Genomic DNA, 10144 nt, shown 5'->3' with positions numbered 1-10144 from the left:
TACGTTAGCAAGTTTTGATAGAATTACTCATCAAATAATAATCTCAAACAATTAATTCATTTTTGTGTTTCAGTTTAATATGCGATAGACTTGTCAATATGGTTTTGACCGAATGCTATTGCCCACTCATGCGCTTATTTGTTTCTTACGAATGTCACTTATTGGTAAGAAGCGGCGGCATTATAAACATTACTAGCAACAACATAATTAATTAACCATCAATTCTTAAATTAAAAAATGAAATCTAATTATCAACTTCTTACTTTTTTTGAAAATTAAAATTAAAATCTTGCAAAATATTTGATTAATCAATTTTTTCCGGTTTATAGTTAGTTTTTCATCAGTGGACCAGGAAAAATAAATTTTATGAAAAACAATCTACATTAAGCCACTTGAAGGATACCACTTATGAGATATAAAAATTTTCAATTGAACAACTGGTCGCTACACCAAACAAATTAACACTGCGGCAAATAACAAAGCAAATTAGAAAAGCAACTGAAAGTGAATCAATTTTACTATCAAATTCAAATATATTTTTCTCGAGTCTCAACTAAAGCTTTGAACAATAAAATGGTCACCGAGCGCCACCGAGAACCAATTGACCCAAATAAAAATCATAACTGAGCATCATTTTCTCATTCATACAAAATGCAGAGCTCATATATGATTCCTTCAAAACCCTCCTATTCTCTTCGACACTGTACCAAGACAGCAGCAGCAGAGAGGGAGACGAAACCCATTGCAGCTCATCTTCTTTCCTCACCAGCTTTTGAGGCTCGCAATATGTTCCTATACCGCCAAATTGTAGTACCAAACGAGAACAAAAATATAAACCATCATAGAGAAACATGTCACCTGAAACACGCAAGAAACAAAAGTGTCTTTAAACTGGGTCAAACAGAGCTTACATTGCTCATCGTCTTTGGGTTAAATAAACATTTTCCAACCTTATCCCCTTCCTACCTATCCCTGTAGGTCATCGTCATATTTGAGGCAAGTTTTCAAACAGCAACGAATTCAAAACTAAGTTCAGATCAGGGACAAAGGTCAAACATGGTGAAAACCTGAAATCCAAGCCAAGCTAAGAATTTAAAAGACACAAATCCTAGCGACAGCAGCTAGGAAGCGAACTCCAGAACAACTTTAAATCAAGAAGAATTCAAACTCCGAAAAGATTGAGGATCCATAACCAGTACTATCCAAACTAGCACCAAATCCATCACACTGCAACCCTCCTCCTTAATCCGGGCTTAAGACCGGCTGTGTATTCACGACAGGCGGAGTTACATGCATTCAAACAGACAAATAACTAAAGACAGTTCCAAAAAACAGATAATTTCAAACAAAACGGAGTTGCATGCCGCACCAATAGATAATTAAAACTTGAAAACACACAGGATACTACCGGCCTTGAAATATCAAACATCAAATCATCAGAACACTCGACATCACATCAGAACACCCGCCATCACCTAAGACGATCGAACTCTTTAACTACATTTCATCCAACACCCTTAAAGATTAATATCATCAGAAAGTTATTGCAACCTGATTATATAAACCCATAGCAGTTTCCAGCACCAAATGAGATATGCCAAAATGCACACAGCACAACAGGAGGGTAGAAAAGGACAAGAAAGCACAAGGTCATCATACTTGGATAGATTGCAAGGGGAAACAAATCTTCCTCAGAATAGAATTCATGCAAATAACATCACTAGGGCCAGGGCACCAAAAGGAAGGAATCAAATCAAACCACTCACACCAGAAGCCAATAATGAAAATCAGGAAAAATAAGAACTGCCGATCCCTACTCCCAAGATTTCCTCCAACCACCATGTCAGACATGAATGACATGATGCTAACAGTAGCAGCAACAGAACCAAGTTCGACTGTAAAAAATAGCATCTAGCACGTCTGGACTCGCAATAAACAGATAGTTTCAGGAACCAGGGGACAAGGATAAGCTAAAGCATCATAAAGAGCAGCTACTGCAAGTTTGAGAGTTGATAATATTAGAATAAGAACATCAATCTCACAAATCCATGTTCCTGCACAAAAAAGCTTTTTGTTTCCAACTGCCATCCAAAACTCTCCAGAAAAGAATATATCAGATCCAGGAAGAGAGATGAGAGAGGAGACTGACAAATGAACCTCATGGAGATGAGGTATTTAACTTCAAAAGGAACTTCTTCATATGTAGAGTTTAGAAAATAGCAGACATCGACTATTGATCAAAAGTTGCAACATCATTTCCTGATCGGCAACCGTGCATTTCAACAGACTCCAAATCCTGGAAACATATAGACAGTTGACAGATTCCAGCTCCATATGCAAAATAGACAACACAAAATCAAAAAGCAGGCAACTACAACACAAAACACTAAAGGAACTGGTCATGCAAACAGTTGCATATAAGTTAATAAATTATGAAGCAAGGTACAGAACTATCACCACACTTTCTTTCAAATCCGTACCTCAAGTATCAATAAGGCATTAGCACTGAATATAAGAAACCCTACATGTTATCCAATTCAAATAAGCAAAACCAGAACTGAAAGCTTCAGTCATATAACAGAAGATTAAAAGAGATCCAAACCACAACATAATTGTTGAGATCATGTATGCCCTTGTATTCACACATGCTATAATATGAGCGAATGCTTCCCAAGTACAGGGACAAGACTAGCTGCTGTTCCAAACCAAAAAAAAAAAAAAAAAAAAAAAAGAAAGAAAGAAAGAAAGAAAGAAAAAACAGCACAAGCACAGAATTAAACCGTCGAAATAGAACATCACAAACAGCACAAATAATGCTAGCAACAACTCCCTCACTGCAATCCTAAGAAATCAAATGATGAAATAAACAAGATAACCACTTCATGTCAAGGCATAGCATGTAACAGACTTCCTCCGAAATGAGAATTGAGGCATCTACACCATTAATCTGAAAATAATGTGAAGTGTCACTTCTATCATACAAACGAAAAAAAGGAGTAGGAGAATTAGTTAGAAATTATTGATCAACATGAAGAAACAAAAGCACTTCCATACCAACATCAACCTTGCACATACTTCCAAGGAAGGGCCTGAAGAAAACAGAACCACAATTCTAATTACCAACAGAACCATACCATCCTTGTCTACCTAAAAATTTTGATCATTAAAAAATCATATTGCAATACAACTCCCTTATCAGTAGTAATCAAGTTTCAGGTCTCAGCGTGTAGAAGGCACCATGGAGATCTTTAAACTTGCCCCAATTTTTACTGTTAAGTCAAGAAGAACAAACCAAAAAATCCTCCACAAGCTTTAGAAGTAGAAACCACAAGTTGGTTGATCCAACTAATCAATAAACCAAGTCTATTTTTGAAAGAGTTAATCATGCAAAAAAAAAAAAAAAAGAAGTTCCAAAATAATGAGAACGCAAAAGTAAGGAGTACTCCCCCTGATGAACTGCCTTGTAAATCTCCAAATATACAAATCAGACCCCTGGATAAAAATGCAATGGGATTCAAATAAACGCACAGGCAGATTACAAAACAACAATAAAAAAAACATAAAAGAAAGCTGGATTTGGTTTCGATACTCCCTTCACTATCCTAAGCCCTTTATTCTTCAGCACACCCCAGGGACACAGAGATGTGGAAAGGAGAACATTAGCACGCAACACTTGCCCTTCTGAGTCTCTTAAATGGATCCCAGAGATAAAGTTACTAAAGATTAATTCTCTTAAATACTAGTTCCAAACTAGCTGCATAATGTCTTCTGCATGTATGTAAATCTTTCCATAACGGGTCTTGAAAAGATTGGTCAAAGTTACTATTAACACTTCCTCATTTTCTCAAAATAAAAAGGACCCCTGCAAAAGGCAAAAAGACATGGTCGATACTTCTATTCGAAAGCAAAAGGAGTTCATAACTTAATCAACGCCAAGAAATAACCCCCTTCTGTAATAAAATTATCTGTCAGAATTCCATGTCTAGCAACCCTTGAAAAGGAGGCAGCAGGAAGTTAATTTCACGAATTAACGCCAAGAAAAAACCCCCTTTCTGTAATAAAATTATCTGTCAGAATTCCATGTCTAGCAACCCTTGAAAAGGAGGCAGCAGGAAGATAATTTCACGAATTAGGAGAGGAAAATAAACCCCACTCAGATGGTAACAAACATGTTCCTCGAATAAAAAGCACTTGACCCCTGAAAACACATACAGTGTTATATATGATATGCAGCTCTTATAAGTAACGTATGATGGATTCAAACAATAACATGCAACAAACAGAAAATAAGACAAAAGAAGCTCCCTGATCACACTCTTCAGGGATTCGTTGGTGCACAAAGATAAATCAAGATGCCCTGGAAAACCGCAATACTTGAGTATTGTATGATGGATTCAAACAATAACATGCAACAAACAGAAACTAAGACAAAAGAAGCTCCCTGATCACACTCTTCAGGGATTCTTTGGTGCACAAAGATAAATCAAGATGCCCTGGAAAACAACAACCCATGCTCAGAAGCCATAGTAATTACTAACTACGAAGAGATAAAATCATGACTTGTATATAGTAATTAAATGATAATTAGTAACCAGGAAACCATTTAACAGTCTTCATGTGTATCCCAACACAGGAAACGGACGAGGCAACCAACATTTATGGAAATATCATAGACAAATAAAGTAATCCACAATTAAAAGAGCTGCAAGAGATGCAACAAAAAGAAACAAAATAAGCATTGCTTAATGTATAAAAAAGTAGTAATCATTGGAAAACATTAAACCAAAAAGAAGAAAAAAAAACTGTAGTAATCCAAACCGGTGACCAATTAAGCTAAATTACAATCAGAGGCCCAGTGTACTGTATTCAAAGAGGAACCTGAAAAGAGACGCAACCCCAATTCACATACAGGTTATGTTCACTTGGACCTTGAAAATAAGGGCAGAAAACCATTAAATCAATCAGATTGCCCAAAAAAACTCCCTTGTGATTTTTAATCAATGATTAAATTGGTTGGAGTCGAGGAGCCTTGAAAACAGGATGTAACAAGATCGAAGCCTTCCATAGTTTTGTTATTGCAACTCGAGATATTTATTTCTTGATCAACACATATTCCATTCAGTTCAATGTGCTGAACCCTGGAAACACATACAATGAGACCAACTTAAATTATTCTACATGTCTATCAAGAATATTATAAACTAATGCTAAACACAGACAAACATAAGAAGAAGAAATCAACAAAGAAAACCCAATTCTCTCAGTCTTAGGACACATGATGCTCCACACGCTTGATGACTCCTGGAAAATCACATAAATAATTCTCAAAATCTACCACAATCAGAAATCCAATTAAATCACAAACAGAAATTGTAGCACAAGATCTTAGAAAACCCCTTCTTTTTTTATTCTTAGCACGTATTCTGCTCAACAAGTAGTTGGGATCCCAGAAAATCACAAGCAAAAACCACCATAATCCACCACTACTACGAATGTATGGCAAGATCATTTCAGCATATATACTGCTCCATAAGCTGTTGGGATCCTGGAAAACCACATAATCAACCCTCACAATCCACCACTGCTAAGAAATATGCAAAGAAATAAACTAAATTCAGGTCTAAAAACCCATTTTGCAATCTTTTCCCCACATATTGGTAAGAATCCTGTAAAATCACATTATCAACAATAATAATCCAAGAGCATCAGTAAAACATTATAACAAGTTCCAGTACGAGATTCAAGAAAACCCATTATTAATCTTTTACACCAGATACTGCTTCATATCCCCTTCTCCAATCTTAGGCCAAATATCTCTCCGCAAGCTGATACGACCCTGGCAATCAGAATTAATCCCCATTCTTTAGATATAGAACTAAATAGAAAGAGGCTAAAATCTAAAAGAACCCCATAAATCTAGTCTGCATCATCATGTGAAAACAGAAAAATTAAGTGGAAAATACATGATAAAAAAATTAATTGGAAAATTGTAGTAATCCAAACCATATGTGGTGACCATATTAGGTTAACTAAAGGTGATCAAGCATGACCCTGAAAACAAGAGACGACCACAACCCTACATAAGTTTTTGTTCAAATACTGACAGATTTCTGAAAAACAATAAAGGCTAAAGATCAATAATTAAGAAAATAGCGCTAAAAAACTCCCTCATGATTAACATTCTCTGATAAGACCGATTAGAGACGATGAGCCCTGAAAGAAGAGGCAAACTATCTCAATCTTTCATACTTTTATTCATTCAAGAATGAATAAAATCATTATTCAAGGTAAAATAAGAATACTCCCTGATATACACACATAAATATTCAAAGTGCTGAAGCCTGAAAACAAATACAAACAAACCAACTTGAATAATTCTATAATTTTGTTACGGAAATTATGAACTAATGCTGTTGACTAGAACTCAGACGAGCACAAAAAGAAACTAGCAAACTCCCTGTTCAGAGAACACAACAAAGCTCCTTATCACATTGCTCCCCAAGCTGATAGAATCCTAGGAAATCAGACAACCGATGCTCAAAATCCACAACCATGAATCAAAAATACTTGAATTGCGGTGTAAGATCTAGAAGAATATTGAATCAAAAATTGCAAGAGTAAGATATAAGAAAACTCATTATCTTCAAAATCTTAGTCATCATATGTCTATTTTATCGATTCGTAAATCAAATAATCCATCAAGAGATGATGCCTAAAGAAACAAGTTCAAAAGTCATTCAAACATATCTCTGCCTCTGCACTATCATATGTTTTCTGTGAAATTACGCGACCAAATAATCACCAAACCATCAAACCACTGAAACCCGAACTTCACACGGTCAAAACCAAGATCCTTCATCATCCTATCACCAGAAAGACTTCCAGTAATCCTGTCAATCCTACCACCAGAAAGAATCCCAATAGCCCTTGTTAGGTTAAATCTAACACATCAAAAACCAAAAACAGGCATACCTAAACTAAACACGAACGGAAGTACCAAATCAGATCGAATCAAATTTTGTATGATATGCAAAACCCCGATCTGATATCCAAAATTGCACGAAATCAAACCAAATCGCACGGACATCAACGTATATGAAACTTATTTGAGATAATGATAACATAAACTGCGCATCTATATCTTAAAGAAAAAAATATATAGAGCAGAGAGACTACACCCAGAAGATTTCCAATGTTACCGATCTCATGGACACGCCGACCTATACAGCCAGAAGCAATGGATTGATGAAAGGGGAATGGCATTTATAAAGGGCGAGGATAGGATGGAAGGCTGAGATTAAGTTTTGAATGATGACATGGACGGCTACGATCATTTTAATAACAAAGGCGGTTAGTTGTGGACACGGTATTACTAATCAGGGGCGGTTGACAGCTGTTTTAGCTTGATCCATACGCGTTCTTATTTTCCTGATCGGACTTTTCTTTCTAAGTTAAAAAGGAGGATTTTGAAAAGATAATTATTATTTACATTTTATATTATATTAACTATTTTTTGAATTTATTTTAATTTTATTATTTATATCAAAACTTTAATTGAATAACCATCAATTAAGTTTGATGTGCAGTGAAATATACATTATTTTTTATAATTTATTTTATTATTATTTTAATTTTTATAAGAATATTTTAGAAAAATTATATTATTTTTAATTTTATTTATATTTATATATTACATAAAAATTTTAGAAATTATAAAATAAAATAATAAATAGATATAATATTAAATATTAAGAATAAATATACTATGAAAAGATAAAAGAATAGATGGCGGTTATCTTTATAAAATATAAGGTTGTGTGGCTTTAATTCGGTACACACCCCATAATAAGTCTGACTCGGTCAAATTAAAAGGTGTATCTTGTGCGTTGTGCTGTGAGAAGGAATCCTAAAATCCGCGAATCTAATTTTGATCATTGGGCTTTTTTCTTATTAGGATGTTTTAATTTAGATTATTACAAATAATAATTTATTATTTTTTTTGTTATTAGAATTTGATTATTACATAATCAATATAGTAGTATTGTTTTAAGATTTAATTATTTATCTCAATAATAAAAGTGTCATTAAACTGAAGAACGTACCTGTGCAAAGAAAATCCATATGAAGATTAGGTAATTAGGAGAATAAGATTTTGAGGCCCATAGCATGCCTAAATAAATGTTTAAGAAGAGCACTAAATTAGGCCATATTAATCTAGGAATGTAAAGAAATATAACCGTTATTAAGAATTATTGATATATATTCGAATTATCTTTATACAAAATTTTCAAATACTTAAATTATAAGTAAATCAATTAAGAAAATTTAAATACTTTAAATATATAATAATATCAAGTTTCAATTTGAAACTATCTGCACAATTTATTCAATAAAACCTTCTTTTTTTTAATTACCATTTTTAACCGGTGACAATAATATTTATAAACTGTATTTAGTATACGTCATGACCGAAGAAAGAATTTAAATTCTCTTGTTTTTAGAAATAAGGAATTTGGAGGTGGAACCTTTTCCTCCGATAAAAATTGAATTTTGAAGCTAGTAAAAGACAATAAACTACAACCGCCATTCTTAATTATTTTTCTTAAAAAGTCAGCTTTCATTTACAAAAATGATATACAAAGTAACAATAGCAAGTAAACAATATTTCTTAATTTCCATAACAAGTTGAGAACATTCAACATATTTTCCAGAAATAAATAACATGATAGAGATAAATGTAGCAATTTTAGAATTAAAACAAAACTATTAAACATTTCAGAGAAAAACAGTTCAAAAACAATCTATACTGCACAAAAGATGTGCCACCACCTCATTGCAACCCTGCTCCTTAACCCGGGCTTGGCACCGGCTGTGTATGTTTGACTACACAGGCAGAGAGTTACATGCATACAAACAAATCAACTGACCCACACTTAAACAAACAAACAAACAAAAAAAAACAGTGTTAGATGCATGCCATTGTTACCAAAACAAAAAGGGTGCATGATGACACAAATAACTGAAGGTTATAAAATAGTTGGTGCACCACCAATAATTCAACACCACAAACTCACGGTACAAGATGCCCAATTTTCAAAATATCAGTAATCTATGATCTATAAATCACAACCAACACCATGTCGAAACGCATCATTAGCTAAGTTAAATGTCAGTAGATTCTCCAACAACAGAGTATAACATCCAGCAATCCTTGAAAAGAACATGAACTACACAAATACAGACCTTCAACGACTAGGAACTGCCAACTAAAATCCTTTAGGAAAGAAGGTCCCGGAAACGAAAGCCGATGTGTCAACCTTCAAAAGCCAATATGCTTCATAGGCACACTTAACACTTTGTATTTTGAAATATTATACTAATATATTATTTTTATAATATTATGTTAGTACATTGCTCTATCTTTAATTTATTATATTATTTATCTATTTCTTTTTGGCAGACATCCACTAACTGATGAACCAATTTCATTCCTTCGTTTTTTTCCTTTTCTGATCAAAAGAGGTAAAGGATATTATTGCTTTTTTACTATAAATCCATATTAGCTTTGAGTTGATTCCCTTCTATTTAGCCATCCATCTTAACAAAAAAAAAATAGACAACTGGAGTCATAAATAAATTGGCTTCAAACAATGATAGTTAGCTTTCGGTGCTTGATGAATATAATAGTTAAATTTTAAAACAGCAATTGATATTTTACAATTAATTTTCTTCTTCTGACAACTAAAGCATTTTCATTTTTTAACATATTTCGTCACTTGGTATCATTAAATTAAAAATTTGTTCTATAATATTTTATTTAATTGAAATCTATTGTACAATTTATATGTTTTGATTAAAATAAAAATTTATTTAGAATTTTAGATAATTTAATTTACATAATATCGATTATAACTAAACAAAATTTTAGTAAAATAAATAAAATTAATAAATAAATTTTATATTAGTAAATTAATATATTTCATAACAATAATATATCTTTCAATTTTATTATTTCTATTTTATTTTTATCTCTCTTTTTTTTTTCAAACAAAATAAATTTTTTAATAAATCAACCAGATATAATATTAAGACTAGAAAAATTGAATATAAAATAACCCTTTAAATCAACTTCTTTCTTCATCTT

Source organism: Ricinus communis, chromosome 2 (assembly GCF_019578655.1).
Source record: "Ricinus communis isolate WT05 ecotype wild-type chromosome 2, ASM1957865v1, whole genome shotgun sequence".
NCBI lineage: Eukaryota > Viridiplantae > Streptophyta > Magnoliopsida > Malpighiales > Euphorbiaceae > Ricinus > Ricinus communis.
Note: the sequence above shows the minus strand (reverse complement) of the source record.